Below are 16,341 nucleotides of genomic sequence, written 5' to 3' on the forward strand. Positions count from 1 at the left end.
TGGTGATTCCACAGGGAAAACGAACAGAACAGCAGCCACTCTGCATTCGGAGGCTCCCGCAGCAGGAGTCCCAAACGAAGCAGCTTGGCAGGTGTGAACCGAATACAGCAGCAACGCAAGGCCCAACACCAGCATCTAGAGCAGCCCAGGGTGCCTGCTGACATCTCCTCTTGACCAGGGCACTCACACAATTTTTTTGCCTCCTAGGTCACCTTGCTGTCCATCTGTTCACACCTACTTGGCAAACTGGAGCAAATCAGTTATGGCCCAGCACCCACCAACTAGCTTCCTTCAGCTTACGTTCAAAAAGTGTCAGACCATAAATTCCAGACCCTGCTTCTTCCTTCGATCATGCAAAAATCGCCCCAGTCGCACATACCCTTCTCCTCTCCCACCTCCAGTCAAGTTTCCCTGCCCGCACTGTCACCAGAGCAAGTTTTGTCTACCTGGAGCCACAAAACCATCCACTTCTTGCAAGTGCCCCTGAGGAGTGAACTGCTTTCCTGTCCTCCTCTCGCTGCTACCCGCCAGGTGAACATCCACGCCACCCTGCCCATGGCATTTATCCAGGGAGGCTCTAACAGAACAAAGCAAGCATTCAAAGCGGTCTAGCTTCACAAAGCTGCGTATCCTTCCCTGCGGCTAAAATTTCTTCATCATCCCCACATTCCCCACCTTCAATCCATTGAACCCAAATTAAAAAAAGAAAAGAAAAGAAAAAAAACCCCACAACCCTTCCTCTCTCATACGCTGTGCCAAGGGAAATGTTTATTTTATTATAAAAGCCAAGCAATTCCTTTTACAAAACCAACTGGAGAATAACTCCAACGCTGTGCTTGCACAGCAGTCCTGCATGCTCTTCTGCTCCAAAAACTCTAATCACGGTAACTCCACACCACGCATAAAAAACAAAAGTTGTAAGGACTCATACTGCACTGCAGCTAAATCTTAACTTCTGACTAAGGTAAATTTAAGTTCATGGTTAAAGCAGGCCAAAGTGTATCTCTCTCTGCAAACTGGATGACTTAGATAACTCTTGACAGGCTCGGGCCTTGGAGAGTGCAAGGTTTTTAGCTGCTGCACCCCTGTGTACCTGACAAGATGCAGTGCCATAAATACCAACACCAGAAGGTTGCAGCTGCATCTCCGTGCCAAGTATCTGACAGCTAGCTCCTTTTCAAGGAAGCCTGATGAGAAGACCAGAGCCTAGCCATAATTCATGATTTAATGACTGAAGGGACAGTTAAACTGAAGATGTGGAGCATTTCAGATTTAAATTATAAACTATAGTGACACCCTAAATTAAAGTTACTACACATTTTCATTCACCTTTAACCCTTTAAAATAAAAATGAAAGAAAGGTCAGAGTGTGTTGTTTTGTACACTGTCAGCAAAAAAATGCCTTGACCTATATGCACTATGCAATAAACACATTCAAGATTCAATATTGAAAATGCTCAGGACTCCACATAGCAGGGTTTTAATTAATAAAAGGACAAAACCTAGCTTATTACCTCTTCCAAGATCAGAGCCACAACATGTACTTTATATCAGAAATCTACCCCAGACAGGAGCACTCAGAAGGTATCGATTTGCATCAAAAGCAGGCTGAAGCTTCTATGCTTTTCATTGATTGGTTTTGATTGACCCCTTGTCTTTGGCCTGCTACAGTTGAAAAACTACTCAAATAGACATTATTTATGCTAATTAAACTGGATTCAAAGGTCCAGTTTTGAGTCATCCCTGCAGGGTCACACTGCAGTTTGCAGAATTCTCCAATTTCACAACTAGTTCAGCATATGCAAAAAAGCATCATGGTCCTGGGACTTCCCAGCAGATACCCAACGTAAACACAAACCTGCTGAAATACAAGGCCTTAAGAAACACTTATTGAGGAAAAGCAAATGAAGCTGTTATGCAAATGCACAGAAGCACCAAAAAATGTCAGCACCTTGATCCCTGAAGCACCTAGTATGCAGTGCAACCCAGAACAGTTATGAAGCAAGTACCATTAACCCTCACACCAAAATAATGGGAATATTTGGATCTTTCGAAGTGCCAAAACGCTCTGATTGAATCTGACATTTATATCTCTATAAATAACACATAAACAAAAGCAAAGAGAAAGCGACATTTGCAGTTTAGGAAGAGACATCAAAACAAACCTATCCCTGGCACTCAAACGCTGAACTAAATGTGAGAATCTGATAACGTTTTGAGTGGTTGAAAGCCAGGACATGAAGGAAAGGGCTTCTTGTTTTAAAATTAATTATTTATCAATCCTTTCAGCTACCAAAGCTCCTGCAATGACTCATCTGCTTTTTTTTTTTTTCTTTTTTCCCAAACCAAAGTCTAAATTGCAAGAGAAGACTGCACCTCCACTGGAGCATTACCCTCCCGACTGCAATGTTTAACCCTGCATACAAGAAAGGATTTTAGTAGCTTCGTATCACCTTTCCATTGTGCCTGAGAAGAAAATCAGAATAAATCACAAGGCAAAACGAAATTTATAATTTGTACATTAAGAGAAACAACAGAAGACAAAGTCCACCTCAGCTGTCCATAGCAAACTGCATGTTCTCCTGGTGGCAGTACAGACTGCAGGCAATGAGAGGAAGGTCTGTTCAGACCACCAGGACTCCTCAATAAATACTCCACTAACTCATCCAGTGCTTTTACACCCATGCAGCCCGTTCCTACTGTCCGCACAGGAATTTGGTTTTACACAAACACGCCTGGATAGGAGTTGCCTTTTAAGCTTACAAAATTAAGGACTCGCTGCTACGCCCCACATCCATGGAAACCTCTTTTCAGAATTAACAACACCATTAAACAAACTAAGCGGCAAGACTGGAGCGCAGTTTGTTACATCTGCGTGCAGAGCTCGCTCTTTTCCGGTGCTAAAATTACACCAGAGCGTTACGGCACATTTGCATATCTCCCACGCACGCAACTTTTTGCCGGCAGCAGCAAGACGACGGCCTCCAGGCCCAGCAAGCCCGGCGGAGCGGCCGGCGCCGCGGGGAAAGGCACGGCCGCCGTGCGCGGGAACGCCCAGGCTGAAGTCCAGCACCGCCGGGAAGGTGCCGCCTTCGCCAGGCGCCTTTGCCGATGGGTGGCAGACAGGAAAGTCCCCCAGGAAACGAAAGGCTTCCTGCTGCTTGTCCCCCCGCACAGCCCCACGGCTGCTATCAGGGAAGCAGCGGTATTCCCCCACCCCTTCCCGCGAGAACGGCTTCCACCGTCCCCTGCTGCTACGTCCAGCCTGGCGGCCGTGGTGGAAGAGGAGCAAGGGGAAGGAGGGTCTCTGCCAGGCCACCTCTCCCCTCATCTCTCCCGTCTCCTGGGAATGTTTCCACGGGAAGCCTGAGCTGCTGCCTTCAATTTTAATCACGCAGACCTAACAAGAAATTCACAGCAGTCTTGTCAGTTTTACAGCCACAGGAGTTTTGCAGTAACTTCAATTAAAACAACCAGGCTTCTAACTTTATTCCAGCAAAGCTATTAAAAATAAATAAATAAAAAAACCACAGAGGTAGCAGACCTGTTGGAAGAGTTTGATTTACACCCTGGTGTATGTGTGCACAGTTATTTTCAGAAAAGCTTTTATTTAAAAAATAAAAATGATGACAGTGCTAAAGATTTCTGGCACTCATCCTTCTCCCAAGCTTCCATAAAAAAAAGAAAACTAAATTGATCCAACTAAAAGGAATTAAAGTAATAAAACGTTACAATCAATCACAGGAAGATACCTGGGCTGCCATGAATAAAGTGTTACACCAAGCTGTGGGAATAAGTTTAAGCAACTTGGAGAGTCAGTAATGTCACCTGGTGCCGTAACCCAAGGCGTGCTGCACGCTGGACACCGCAGCCCGCGCGCTCGAGCCCCACCAGGCCTTCGCCGTCCCTCTGACCCTCCAGCCGCCCACCTCTCCCGGTCCCACCCCACCCTGGTACCCCAGCAGCGCGGCTCAGACTAAATACAAACTGAACAAGTCAACACGAAACTCAAGTAAGTCTCAATTATTGTGTAATAACGGGAAAAACTGAGAACAAGCCCATAAAAGTGAACCAGTACAGCGACAGCAGACTAAACACAACACCCCGACGCGATCAATAAGCACGGGTTAGTCACGGTGCCACACGGCTGCAGGGAAGGTGCCCTTGCAGCGCGGCGCAGCACCACGGCATGGCCAGAAACAAAACAACCCAAAACGACGTCTGCAGCATCAGAGCAGGCCGAGCGCAAACCACGCGCAGGGGCTCCCACTGCTCCAGCGAGCCGGCTTCCCGACACCGGCACACGCGAGAAAACGACGTCTGCAGCATCAGAGCAGGCCGAGCGCAAACCACGCGCAGGGGCTCCCACTGCTCCAGCGAGCCGGCTTCCCGACACCGGCACACGCGAGAAGACCTCGGCTGCCACGGCCTGGGACCAGGAGGAGACAGACGCCCAGGGAAGGGACCCGCAGCGAGGCAGACTTTCAGTTTTCTTTTTTTTTTAAACCCTACACAGACTTTTAATATGGTGGATGACACTCCACAAAGATATCAAGAAACATCAGTAACACTGTTATTAAAACCATTCAAACCTTGGAAAACACTCTCAACCAGCGCTGATTCACACGCTGCCCTTTAACCCTGGACACATCAATCCACACTCAGCACGCACGAAACACTCATCCCTGGCCTCGGATCAGTCAGATTAACTTATCTTGGGGACACCTCCAACTCAAAAGGGTCATCAAGATATTTTTAAGAGAATCTCTTTGTAAAACGACATGACCCTGCAGCCTGCCCAGCTCCAGCACCTCCAGTCGGACTAGCCAGGAAGCCGAGGAGGAGCCCCAAGGCCTTTCGGGACGAGCTGCAAAACTCAGCCGTTTGAACATTTTAAGTAACAACACGAAACAGGACTATTCAGAGCATTTAGCTGGAGAACACAGCCGCGTTCGTCCTCGTTCAAAAATCAAAGCTCGCCATCAGGTTTCCAGGAGCCGCCTGCCCCCGAGCAGGGTCGGCAAGCGCCCTCGGCCGCTCGCAGCTCCCGCCGCGGCTGGGGAGGATCGTTTGGGGGCTTCTTTGGTTTCTCTTTTTGGTTGTTTTCAGATGTTATCAGTGACTGCAGCTTTTCCTGGTATATCGACCCTTTCTGAAAAATGAATATATACGCTCAGAATTTCTGCAGCACAAATATTCAGAACAAAAAATAGGTCAAATAAGGCAGCCCCAGCATATTGCTTTGCTGACAAGCACTCGAGGAGGGTGCTGGCCACTGCCTCGGCTGCGAGGACACGCTGGCCAGCGGCACCCTGTCCAGCCCCTGCCGAAGAACAGGAGCCTTGAAACGGCCCAGCTGCAGCGAAGGGATTAAAGGTTGTTCGAGGTGTTGTACCTGCGCGCCGAGTCCCTCTGCCAGATATTGAGGTTTATCGCTGTTAAACATTTATATCGCAGAAGGAGCTAGAGGCCCCAAGTAGGTCAGGGCCTCCGCATGCAAGGCACAGAATACATACATAATACATAACAGTCCTCGTCTCACCGTTTTTTTCTGTTTCAAGTGTTTTTCTCTTCCCACCAACACTGCTGTGTGAGCAACCCGCACCAAGGCAACTCAGTGACAGTGCAGAAAACCACCCCGAGTTCAGCCAGCCAGGGATGCAAGTGCTACCCAGCGCACTGCGTAAACAAAAGTAATTCTTCCCCCAGTTAGGATATTACATATAAAAATTAACTAAATTTTAAAGTAAAGCAGGTTTAGGTCTTTTTAGGTGGCCAGAGCTCCAGTAATTACAAAAAAGCTAGACGTGCCAGTTGAAATAAGCTTTGGTAAATGCTTATGGATGAGTGCTCCAATTCCCATCCCCCACAATCCAGACACATTGTTTTACTGAAAGAAATCAATTTTCTCTGTTGTTTTCTTCAGTCTGAGCCCTAGTTGAGATAGGGCAGGGGTACAAAACCAACCAACCAAATAAAACATCTACAAGAGCTGTGGGAAAATACAGACAAAAAGAGTGCTAAAAGCCATGCCTGTATACCTTAAATCAGATGAAGCATTAGAGAGAGACAAACATACCATGAATCACAAAAGATGCTTGACAAGATGATAGAGGTCTTGGTATCCTGATTATTTTACAAAGCTGCTTCTTGTGTCTATCCGCAGTCCCGAATTACACTTCTCCCTCCACATTACTCCTATCACCACCACCTCCGCTGCACCACGGGAGCGGTCCTTCTCCCCATCGCTCCTACTGCCACCACCTTCGCTGCACCACGGGAGCGGTCCTTCTCCCCGTCGCTCCTATCGCCACCACCTCCGCTGCACCACGGGAGCGGTCCTTCTCCCCATCGCTCCTATCACCACCACCTCCGCTGCACCACGGGAGCGGTCCTTCTCCCCATCGCTCCTATCGCCACCACCTCCGCTGCACCACGGGAGCGGTCCTTCTCTGCCCTCGGCCTCCGGCAGCCAAGGCACCGTTGCTGGCTCACCCCAGAGGCGCTGCGGCACGGGAGGCAGCGAGCACAACGCGCACAGCCCAGCAAGCGAGGAGCAGCACTGCCGGCAGGCCACACTGCCGGCTGGCCACGCGGCCGGGGCGTACGCCGTGCTGCGGGACGCGCAGCCCTGGTGCAGACAGCAACCTGACTGTCTGTATCGACCTTTGTCTCTGAAGTCCCGAAACATCATGCTTCCTCCACAGACAGGACTCAAATAAAAAACAATGACATTTTGCTTAAACTACTGCAAGACTTCAAAACAACACATCCAGGGGGGTTCTGGGATTTTGGTATTTACAGAATTACTTTTCATGGACATTGATTTTATTTTTTTTAATTTAAACATCATAACCCGTAACAGTCATAAGTCCCTTACAAAATTTGAACTGCTCATAAAAATGGCTTTGCAGCCTGCTTTGAAAAGTATTTTTACTTCAAAAGGTGACAGATTCTGTTTTTGAGCAGGAAATAATTTTATTGTCCACCTCCTGCAGAAGATAAGAGGTAAGGGAATAGGAAAAAGACTGATGCCTTGTTGATCCAATCAATTCTAATTATGCGTAGAAAACTTTTCTACAGCATCCAATAATATGGTGAGCAAGAGCTAATTCATGAAATGCAAAGTCAAGTGAGTGGAAAGTTTGTGAGGTGATTGCTCAGCAATAAAGGCCGAGTTTTACACATTCGATCACCCAAGGCAGTAGAACGGTAGAACTGCAAACAAATCCTAGCACTTGAAATAATAAAAAAGCTAGAGAAATGTGTTATTTATTTAAACATAAAAATTCTCTAGAAGAGGCCCATAAAAAGCAGTGGACAAAGTAACATGATATTACAGCATTAGATATACTATAACACAGCAGCATTAAGATAATTGGGCAACAAAGAGCTCTTTGTTTGCCCCTTGCAAATCTCTCTCCATCTTTATTGTCTGAGGTGCCAGACGATATGTCACCAGCTTCTTAGAGCACGTGCTTTTCACCACCGAGGGGTGCAAACACAGCATTGCCAGGCAACGCGCTGGGCACCTCTACCCAGGGAAAAGAGGTCTTGGAAAGGCCACCTCCCCCTACAACCTCTCCCCCAAATCCTTTCCCTGGTTCTCCGTTCCTGGAAACATTTCACTTCCCAGCTGGACTAAACCGGGCGCTGAGGTGGGCAGGAGTGGACAAGGATGGGCATACCTTACTCTGATGCTGAACCTCACCAAGCTGATTTTGCTCTCCAGTGTTCACAACTAACCTCCAAGAGAATACACAGCGATGGTGTGGCCTTACTTAAAAAAGCGTCATCTACCGAACACAAGGGATGAAGCTTGAGGGAGCAACTGTGTGTTGAGAACTTCTCCCCATCTATCCAAAATATACCTCCAGAAGTTCCAGTGGAGAATGGACAGCAGCTAAATATATCAAAACATCATATTGTGTCAAAACATATAGCTAAGATTACTCCAGTCTGCTGAATTTGGCATCTATCGCACAGGAAACAGGCCCGAACACATGAAAATAAGCAACATAATATTTTTCCGGTGTAAATTTAAATGAAGAACTGCTACATTCTGACCTTGGTCACATTTTTGCATGCTACAGCAAGTTTGCTGACAAGCACCTGCATACTCTGTGTCTTTCCTTACCCAGATGTTGCAGTCGATACCCAACCGCTGGGTTAGATCTAGGCTTACAGAAGAACTAGCTAGCTGGAAGAAGCTCAACTCACAGAAGTTTTGTTGTGGGGACTGGTTTTTGTTATTCAGTGATGGACAAGTCTTCCCTACCCAAAAAAGCATGGAAGCAAAAACAGTGAAAAATAACCAAAATAAGGCTGCTTTCCCACTTCCGTATCTAAAGTCAACATTGAAAATTCTGCATCACAAATATAACTTTACTAGGAAGAAGGGAAAAAAGAAAAGATGATCTCACATGAAAATTGTAACCTTGAGGTGGGTGCGTAGAAGTCCTTTTTATTGCAAAGTAGTAGTCAAAATAAAAACTCTATACCCAAGTAAAAATTTACCGCTGCTTTGAGGCAGCCTTGGCAATAACATCAATATAACTGTCTCAATATATGAGCATGCAGATCTGCAGGGAAGCCAATCCAGCTCTAAAAATCAACAGGCATTTTCTATAGCGGCAGCTTGTTTTAATATTAAGCTAAAAGTCTATCTATAGATTAACACTCTAAAAAGCCCATCACATGCAATACACTTGGAATTGAGCAAAGCTCCCCCTCCCCGAGACTGGAGGACACTTATAAATACACAGCTCTTCAATACATCCATCTTTTTTCTTCCCTTTGGCAGCCACCATCAAAAATATTGGTTGCAGCACACTGATTTTATTTTCACAAGCAAGCTATTTTTTTTCCTGCTCTTACTGTCCTTTTCTGCCACAAGTTCACATGGCTCATACATATGAAATACAACGGACCATCAATACAGATTAAATCCGACACTCCATAAACAGATTAGAGCAGGCTGACTCATGATACCTGCTAACCTGAAGTCTGATAACAATACATTTTTATAATTTACTCATGAAAAGAGCTGAGTTATTAACAAGTAAATCTGTTAGATTTACCTACCTCTGGAGAACGAATGCTCTCTCCTACACTGCAAAGGGGTTTCAACTACATGTTGAAATGCTGATGAGCAGGATGCAAGGAACAACGAAAAAAATAACTAAGTAAATTCATACCTTCCCTGTGTCCTCTTCTTTCCTACTTCCAGTAGAAGGTGGGCATTACTGCTTACTATGTCCACATAGTAAAGAAATAGCTTATGCAGACAAGTTGTTTTTAAAACAAATTGAAAGCACATCAGTGATATGTGATTTTAAATAAACCAGCTATGTTTGAGGATATCACTGTTTCCCCTGGCACTTCACAACTCCGTAGCTGCAGAAATTCCTCTTAAAAAATTCAAAAGTGCTTAAAGCTTATGCTCTTACAGAAGAGCTTTCCAGACATACATAAATTATATATATATGCATACACTCCACCACTGCAAGCAGACCAGAATACTTGCACAGCAAAGCCCCCAGCCACACTTAAAAATTTTGCTGATTTAGCTATATCAGTCCCCCCTCCCCCCCCCCCTTTTTTTTGGCTTCCCAACTATGCCAGCAAAGACCTTACTGCAGAAGCCCTTCTGCTGGCAGAGACTCTTCTGCCAGCTCAGGCTGCTCCTCTCTCAGCACCAGGTCTGAGCAGCACCAGCAGAAAAATTCCTCCGTGAGCCGTGGAGGCACCTCGGGAGGAAGCAGCCAGGCAGGGCACCAAGAACACACCCGCGGGAGGGTGATGGAAAAGGAGCAGAGCATTGCATCAGTGCAGCTTACTTCTACCAAGGAAGGGAGTAAGAGGCTAGTGCCATCACACCAGGCTTGTGCCGGCAGAAACTGAACTGCAAAGTCACAGTCGTGCTACAAGCAGTTACAGGGGCACAATCCTGCATGCAGGTCAGAACCAGCGGCTTTACTTCAACCAATGTGGCATTTAATTTTCTCTTTGGATTTTGCTGTCATGTTTGTCAATATATATAATCTTCCCAAATGAACAGACAGCCTGTAAACTTTCTGTTAATGTCAAGGGGATATTAACTCCATTTCCCCAAGTGATGACCAAGGGTCAGTTCAGTTAACCGTTTCACTGCTGAAAAGAGATGTATTACCATTTATCTCCTAAAACGCGTCTTGGCTCCAAACCATTGCTAAAAACCTCTTACCGGTAAACCCACCCGTATGTTTTCCCATCCGGCAGAGAACCACCTCTCCGCTCTCCCTAGCGAGAGTGCTCACGGCGCACACGCATCCTGCCTCCGCGGGAAGGGCTCAACACAAAAATACAGAACGACAGGCTACAGCAACAACAACAAAAATCCCCCACCAACTTTTAAGAGAAATTCAGTACAGTCACAAAAACTGCACTGCCTGCGTTCCTATTTCAATATAAATACCTTCTCTTCTCCCCCTTTCTTTCTTTTTTATTCCCCCCCCAATGCGAGCGTGCCGCAGGCTGTCCCGCCTGCCACACCACACTGCACCGCAGCGGAAACCAGGCGGCCCGGCGGCAGGATTGAGGTCAGCTCGTCTGCGGAGCCCACGGGGCCTGCACACAGCCACGCATTTTCTAGCAATGCTTCATAATCCCTCTTCATCCTGCTACGCAGCTATTTAACCAGTAGCTACCAGCTTTCCTCAACCCCCCAGCACTGCGGCGGCGGGAGGGATGTTTGCCGGCGAGCGCGCCGCTCTCCTCCCGCGGGCAGGAAGCCGACTGTCGAATCAAACAAACGCCGATTCACATGTCCCCAGACAAAACAGCGAGGCTTCCCCAAGCGTGCTGGAAAAGGACTTCCCTCTCTATAGCCACACAAGGAAAGGTTCAATCAGACTGAGCTGGAAATTACCCTGCAAACGCTAAGAATAATTTTCATAACAGGTCATCTAAACAAAAGCCCACTATTTCCACCTGGGTCAATAAATAAGAAACAACATCAAAAGGAGTCTGTAATAAATTCAGACGACCTACGGAAAAGACGCTGGTATTTTTGGAGAGAAAGTATCACTTCAGGTGGAAAACACTAGGCCTCTTCAAAAAATCTCTCCCCCTAAAAGTAAATTGTGGGCTAGCACCATTTCAAGCGCTGTACGGGCACGGCTAGGGAGCCCGGCCTTGAGGAACCTCCACGGTACACAGAAAATACGCACAAGCCTTTTCAGAACCTCGACCTCTGGCAGGAGTTACACATAAACTAAAAAGTAGTCACATAAGAAAAAAGATACAATTTTAAATTAATTAAATAAATGGAGATCTCAAGCCTTTCCTGACTGTTTGCATGCAGCAAAATGAACCTAACTAACCAACTCTTCCGGACGCATGACAATGTGAAAGATTTGTTTGCAAGAACAAATACTGGTTACCAGAGACAGCTATAGGAATCTCAGAGGAAAAAAACCACACAGTTAATAAGCCAACACTTGGTTTTGTTTTATAACCTATCAGCCTGCTCCCTTTCCGTCCCTATGGCTACCTTGTAACGTTACGTTCCTGGAAAGCTGGCGTGTGTATCTCCCTATTAGAAAAAAAGAACAAAACTGAGGAAAAACTCTGTCCTTCAAGTCCTCAGATTGCTCCTCAACAGCCATTAGGAGTATTTCTAGCCAGACTCTTTGCAGCTCCCACGGAGCCCGCACACAGCATCGGCAAGCGCTGACCGGGCTGCGCTGCACACGGGGCGTACGAACCAAACACCCCAGGAAACGCAGAGCTGCGCTCGTTCACGGTTACTCGGCTCTGGCGCAGAGCTCCTGCGCGCAACGCGCACCTCGGGCAGCCCCGCAGAGCGTGCGGGCGCCTCACCGGGTCACGAGCGCTCCTTAGGGTTTTCAAGGAACAGAGCTCTGTTTTCACAGCTACGCGCGTTCCCCACGTCCGCCCGGCAGCAGACGGCTCGTGGCGCTCGGTACCTGATCAGGCTGTGCTTCTCCTCCCTGCTCCTCCGGCTGGGCTCGGCCGAGCGCGGGCCGCGGGGCCGGTGACGGGAACGCCGAGCCGGGCGCCGACGGTCACTCGCTCATTCCGACGAGCCCCGCAGACGCCTCCTGCGTGGAAACAAGCCGCCGTGAGTCGAGGGGGTGACCGAGGCGCGGGCGCGAGCGGGGCGCCAGGGGAACACCGCTTTCGCTGGACGGGGCAGGACGCCAGCCCCCCGCGCCGCCGCAGCCCGGTCCTCGGGTAACTCCGGAGACGCTCCGGGCTGCCCGCTAAGCGGCGGAGACCGCTCCAGCCAGCGAAGTGCCGTTCCCCGCCTGTTCTCTTAGATACCCCGGGGCAGGCAGCAAGCTCAGCCAAGCGCCCCTCTCCCCGCGCCGACCGCCCGCGCAGCGCCGCCGGAGCCCCCCGCGCCGCGTTACAGCGCTGCCCGCGGCCCCGCACCGGCAGCCCCCGGGCCCGCACCGCCTACCGCAGCTCGCCGCTCCCCGCCGAGAACAAAGGCGGCCCTCTGCTCCGCCCCAGCGCCGCTCCGCTACCGCGCCGGCACCGCCGACCGACCCGACCCGACCCGACCCGACCCGCCGGGCCCGCAGCGAACGGCGGCGGAGCGGGGCGCCACGACCTGCTCGGGCTGCGCCCTCCGCTCCCCCGGCGCGGCACGGCACGGCACGGCACGGCACGGCACGGCACGGCACGGCGCGGCGCTTCCCCTGCGCGGGCGGCAGCGGAGCGCAGCCGGGCCCGGCCCGCCCCGGCGGCGGCGGCGCGCACCTCGCTGGCCGGCGGCGGCCGCCGAGCGCGGCCCCGTGTTGGGGCGTCCCGCCCCCGGGCAACCCCCCCTCCGCCCCCGCCCCCGCCGCGGGGAGCCGCGCTGCAGCCGGTCTGCGGCAGGCCCGGCGCCTGGACCGCTCCCCAGCTCCTGCCGCACAAGCTGCTCCCGGCGGCACCGACTCGCCCACCGGCAAGCGAGGGCGCAGCCCCGGCCGCACGGACGCGCCCCCACCGCGCCGCCCCGCACACCGCTCCATTTCTGATTTACTTCCCTCTTAATTTGTTCTCCCCGGACTGCCAGCGCCGGGAGCCGCCCAGCACTGCCCCGGGTCACGCTCGTCTCCCCTTAGCGGCAGAGACCCAGGGCAAGGAGCTGGCGAAGGCGCTGCCAACCACACTACCAGCAACGCATTTTAAAGAAGCACAACTGCAGAAGTTGCAGAGGCTTCCTTTTTTCCTCCTTCAAAGGGGCAACAGCAAAGCAGCACCCAAGTCTGGGGAGGACGAAATCACGTCACAGGATACTGCACCCGAACCGCAGGCTCCTGAGACCGCTTCTTGGCTCTTAAATACGCAAAAAAAGCTCCGACCAGAAATTTTACAGGGGTCTGTTGTGAGCAGATTTCCGAGCAGACCTTTGGATCGTACTTGAGCTCTGACCGAAAATGCTCCAGCAGCCGCAGGGCCATTCACCTGCGCTGTTTCTGTGACTTTTCCTCACGAGCTCAGAGGCGCGCGCGAGAGGGGCCCGGGCAGAGCGTGCCGTACCCTTCCCCGCTCCTCCGTGGCCGTCCCAGAGGCAACAGCTTCTGCAAGCAGATGGCAAAGGCAGCTCCCACTTCCAAAGTAGGAGCGCTGCGTTTATGGAGACGGACCAGCCTTCAAGGAAGGGTGTCAGGAGACGGAGCTCCTGGTTTCTGCTGAACGCTACCGCCACGCTCAACACGATGCTGAAGGCCAGGAAGAACAGCTCGTCCCCAGGGGCTCCTCTCAGCCCCAAAGGCTGCTGAGGGACGGAGGCGCAGCACCGCTGTCCTCGCCTTTCCAGGAAGGGACTGAGATGGAGCACACCTGGAGGGGAGGCGGGGGGGGGAAACAGATGTCAAAAATCATTCATGAGGATAAAGTTTAAAAAAAAAAAAAAAGGCTAAAGCACACATTTGCATATGAATCATATCAGTGCGTAAGAGCGCATACATATCAGCGCTCGGGTAAAGCCAAGATCAGTGGAGGCATTTTCCCTGCAGTTCCTGCCACAGAAAACCTCCTGCGTTTTGTTCCCCATACCATATGAAAATGCCTCTCTCTATATTTCTGCCGTTAGCTCCCCTTCCCATTGCAGAAGTGGCAACTTCCATTTCCTAAAACAAAGCAATGTCTTATTTACAGAAACATCTGCACTGATACAAGGAATACACACCCACTCTTTCACAGCGTCAGCACGCGGAATAGCTGCAATACAGGATGTCAAATAAGGAGCAGATGCACCAAAACGCTTATAGCCAACTCTCCTCTGGCACCCGTTCTCCTCAGTCTTTCTCTGTGCTTTCAGGCCCCTCTGGCATAGGCAAAGATTTACCATTTATACTGGGGCGATGGCATCAGACGCCAATTTTATCTGAACCACAGCCAGGCATTTGGCACTTGAGGCACAACACGTGCAACCTCCAAATGGCCATGTCCTATATACTGTAGCCTACATGTGCCTGCCTTCATCTCTATAGTCAATCAGACATTTTTTCCACTGATCAAAACACTACTATTTCTGCTGTGCTTAGCAGGGAAACAATCACGGCTAACGGGGTGAAAAATCGGATGACATGCTTGCGGGCCAAGTTCACATGAAGTCACTGTAGAGGAAGGACAGGGAGGGAAATCACAGGATTTGGGGACGTAGTAGAGAACTTGGGGGGGGATCAGTTAATAAGATAACTATAAAATTATTGGTTTCACCCAATAAAAGTTTGATTTCAGCGCAACTGAATTATTCTCAGTCCCGCGCTTATCCCCAGGGGCGCAGCCAGCAGCGCACGCTTGACGCTCGCTTTGGTTCAAACGCCACCTTCCCCCCTCGCTGCAGCACGGGAAACCCCAAGGCAGCACCGGAGCGTTACCAGAAGCACATCGCGCCCTGACCAGGTGAGCTGCAGGTTTTGCTGCCTGGAAAGCACGCTGCCGGCAGAAAGCCCCGCGGGCGCTGCCCCGCGCCGGCATCCCGCACTGGGCGGCTGCTCTCGGCAGAGCCCGGGGGCCGCCGCGGCTGCAGCCCTCCCCAGCCCCCATCGCCCCTCTGCCTCCGGGGCTCCCCGTAACCCTCCCCTCCTCGTCCCCTCGCCCGCGGCTCGGTGCAAACCTCTCCTGCACTTCCCAAAAGCCTGGAAAGCAACCAAGACGTCGACGAACCGAACGGCGCTGGCGAGCAGGCAGAGCTGCCCGGGCCGCGGGAGATTGCCGTGGCCAACGCGTGCGCCCAGGGCACGGGCCCGCACTGTTTTGCAACGTGTTTTCAAGCTCATATTAAACCGGCAGGACTCGGCCACTGGGGCGCTGAGCACGAAAGCCTCCTCTGCAGGGACGAGGCTACCGCAGAGGGGCAGGATTCACACGCTTCGCACGGGCAGGACAGCACATACAACTCACTGCTTTAAGATTTTACATTTACTCACACTTATCTCAAAAAATTTGTTATCTCCTTTCACTTGCCACAATGTTACTATTTTCTTCTAGCTTTTTGCATGCTTCCTCCAGGTTTTTATTTTCTGGTTTTACTGTGCACTTCTTCACTTTTGTTTTCCTGTAACTCCGGCCCAGACAGTTTTTTTCTTTAAAATCTGCTTTGGTTAAACTGGCTGATGCTAATCAGGACGCTCAAATTGATCTTTCAATACAGGTACTTCCTAAATCAAATTACACTAAAAACAAACACATGCAAAATGTAACCACAGATATTAACCAGTAGAAATAGAGTCTTGCCCAAACCACCTCATTTTTTTCCTGTTTTATCACACCCACCCACTTCCGTCTCTTTCTCCGTCCACTCCTTTTTCTCAAGGACAGCTCTTCCCCTCTGGCTCTTTCCTACCCGCTTTCCACAGGGGCACTAGCACTGCCTAAACGCGCAAGTGCTGCGGCACCCACCCACGCTCGCCGCCTTCCGGAGACGGGGGCAGGGGAGACACAAAGCCATGGAGCCCGTCTGCCCTTCCCCTCCGCTGGCAGTGCCAACGTGGAAAACAGTGAAGGAGTTTAGTAGGCATTATTAAAACGGCAAGTGTTACATAAAAAATATAAACCCAAATGCCCCCAAAGTTGCATTTCCCTTTTGTCAGTTCCTCCTCCAGGCTAAGGGAGTCGGGCTTTATTTCTCACTTTGGTCACCGACAGAGAGCGCGGACCTGGACACCGCGGGGTGGCAGCCATGCAGAGGAGCTCCGTACGTACGTCTCTGCGTTTGTATTTTTAAGCACCGGTTAGATTAAGCGTGCAGTCTGCTTCCTCCGTGCAGCTCTGATGAAGGCAATTGCTAACGCACGCGGAAAGTGGGCGTAACCACGCTGGCGCTCGGGAACGCGA

At 50.4% G+C, this 16,341-nt stretch overlaps 1 protein-coding gene across 12 annotated transcripts in view; it reads right to left on the minus strand.

Moving 5' to 3' along the window:
• The window catches only part of LRRC8D (leucine rich repeat containing 8 VRAC subunit D), a 57,847-nt gene that overhangs the window by 29,036 nt on the left and 12,470 nt on the right, over positions 1-16,341 (minus strand). For 3 of the 12 annotated variants that reach the window (XM_064515938.1, XM_064515941.1, XM_026116508.2), the window contains exon 2: positions 11,970-12,104. The exons of 2 other annotated variants lie outside the window; for them this stretch is intronic. The gene's annotated coding sequence lies outside the window, so the exon portion shown is untranslated. 7 more of the 12 variants (XM_064515939.1, XM_026116507.2, XM_064515940.1 and 4 more) reach the window with 6 other exon arrangements.

This window comes from Dromaius novaehollandiae, chromosome 8 (assembly GCF_036370855.1).
Source record: "Dromaius novaehollandiae isolate bDroNov1 chromosome 8, bDroNov1.hap1, whole genome shotgun sequence".
In the NCBI taxonomy this organism is placed as follows: Eukaryota; Metazoa; Chordata; class Aves; order Casuariiformes; family Dromaiidae; genus Dromaius; species Dromaius novaehollandiae.